Raw genomic sequence first — 2,675 nt, forward strand, 5'->3', positions numbered from 1 at the left:
AAGAATTAATTGCATCTGGATAAGTAGGTTTCCCCTTGGACTTTCCGTAGTGAACATATGTCGGATATACTCGGTCAATCGGTAGATGTGATATCTTTGAACCGTCGAGCTTTGCTGTATACCTAGACAACCATATGTCACACAATTAACCCTTTACCGTTTATGGTTCTTACGGTTGTGTTCGTTTCAGCCATGAACACCTCCTGGTTTCATGAGTGTATAGAGAATAGGCTTTTGACAATAATTCTCTTTGAAGCGGCTTACACTTCACACCCACATAGGTGATTTCTAACCGTGTTATCGCGTAGATACACTATTTGGTCAAATCTGCCAAACTTAGCAAATCATTAAAAACATTAAGCTTTAGTAACTCATTAACAAGCCTTAATGTTGTATCCTTGTTCCTGAGCATTGTCTTTATCATGAGAATGGATTGAGTTTGTTGACAATGCCGAACCGTCAATCACAACTTTGTTTTTCTCCTTGAATCTAGCTCTTGGGATCTCCAGTCTGCTAGATAGAGTTACCGCCATGATGACTTGTCCTAAGCCGTAAACCCATTCCCTTAGATGATCTTCAAAACTTTCTCTCTAGTTAGGCCTTTTTGTAAGTGGATCCGACACATTATCCTTTGACTTTACATAGTCAATTCTGATAATTCCACTAGAGAGTAGTTTTCTAACGGTATCTTGTCTATGTCCTATATGACTAGACTTTCCGTTATACATCATTCTCCATGCCCTACCTATTGCATCTTGACTATCAAAGTGTGTGCATACTGATGCCAAAGGTTTGGGCCAAAAAGAATATCTATCAAGAAATTTCAGAGTCTTTCAACTTATTCACCGACCTTATCTAGAGCACCTAGCTTAGAGGTCATTGTAGAGCTAGCGATACATGTCTCTTTTTTTTAAAAAAATATTTCCAAGAGACTGCTCCTCTACCAAGAGTAAATACATATCCACTCGTGGATTTCACTTCATTTGTCCGGTGATCCAATTCGCATTACTATATCCTTTCAATACTGTTGGATATTGTTATAATGCAAGATATAGTTTTAAGCATTTCTTAAATACTACAAAACTCTTTTCATTGTCATATAATGAGTTCGATTGGGATCACTCGTGAACCGACTCAGTTTATTAATAGCAAATGCTATATCTGATCGCGCACACTTCGTGATATACATCATACTTCTCAATACTTTAGCACAATCCAATTGTGAGTCACTTTTGCCTTCACTCTTTTGAAATGCAAAGCTCACATTTATTTGAGACTTGACAATATTGAAATCCAAATATTTGAACTAGTCAAGTATCGTTTCAATGCAATGAGAACGTGAATATGCTAAACATTATGGAGTTCTAAGGATTCTTATACCTAAGATCGCATCAGCAACTCCAAAATTTTTCATTCCAAACTTGCTTTCTAGCATACGTTTAGTAGCATTTAGTGTCAACATATCACCAATTATACAAATAAACAATGACCTAGTGATTTTAATGTAAACACATTTTTCACTTCTATCATTCTTAAATCCATTTACCAACATAGTTTGGTCAAATATCTTATGTCATTGTTTGGGCGCTTGTTTTAGTCCATAAAGTGACTTAACAAGTTGGCACACTTTCTTTTCTTTACCAGGAACCACAAAACCCTCGGGTTGTTCCATGTAAATTTCTTCCTCCAATTCTCCATTTAAGAGAGTTGTTTTCACATTCATTTGATGAATTTGGAGGTCATATACCACAACTAATACAACTAACATCCAAATGAATGTAATTCTAGTTACTGGTGAGTATGTGTCGAAAAGATCAAGACCTTGTTTTTGTCTTGCTTTATATCTGTCAACAGTTCCATCGACTTTTATTTTCCTTTTGAGGATTCACTTTGAACCCAAAAGTTTATTTCATAGGGGAAGATCAACCAACTTCCAATAGGATTGCTCAAGATTGAACCAATCTCACTATTAACACCATCTGTCCAACAGGATGAGTCTACAGTAGACACAAGAAATGTTACAAAATCATATTCGAAGAAAGTAGATGTCTACACCTCGGAATATCTTTATTAAGTACATTCTCCTTTTATTCTTTCCAAGGTCGTTTAGACCTTTCACTAGACTACTCAAGTCTAATATTACAGTCCACTGTCTTAGGTCTTATTTTAATCCTTTAAGAAATAGGACTTGGACTTTGGCTAGACACCCCCACACTTTAAAGTATTTCAAGTTGGATTTCCTTCATTTCCAGTTCTCATATGGAATAGATTGTGTCCTGGAAAAACAAAATTTTCCATTGCTTTCTTTATGAAAAGGCAAAACTTTTTGTTGTTCCCTTTTGCAGTAAGGATAGTTCCTCCACACATGTTTTGTGGTAAACCAAAACTTATAAGTAATGCATTGATCATTTCCTTCAAAGTTCAGTTTTTTTTTTCCCATTAGATTGAGGTGAATAGGGCAGCAGTTTGATAGATAATTCCACTTTTCAAACATATTTCTGCAAAATGAGATTTATACTCTCCATCCCTATTACTTCTTATCTTTTTCCCAACTGATTTTCAACTTCAATATTATATTGTCTAGACGTTTCTATTGCTTCATCCTTACCATTCAGCAAATAGACATAGTCATTTCTAATGCAATTGTCAATGAAAGTTACGAAATACTTTTTTTT

The 2,675-nt window shown here is 35.3% G+C and overlaps 1 protein-coding gene across 1 annotated transcript in view; it reads right to left on the reverse strand.

Annotated features, from left to right (window-relative positions):
- The window catches only part of LOC125843862 (uncharacterized), a 573,332-nt gene that overhangs the window by 522,463 nt on the left and 48,194 nt on the right, over positions 1–2,675 (reverse strand). The gene's annotated exons all lie outside the window — the stretch shown is intronic.

Source organism: Solanum stenotomum, chromosome 11 (genome assembly GCF_019186545.1).
Source record: "Solanum stenotomum isolate F172 chromosome 11, ASM1918654v1, whole genome shotgun sequence".
NCBI lineage: Eukaryota > Viridiplantae > Streptophyta > Magnoliopsida > Solanales > Solanaceae > Solanum > Solanum stenotomum.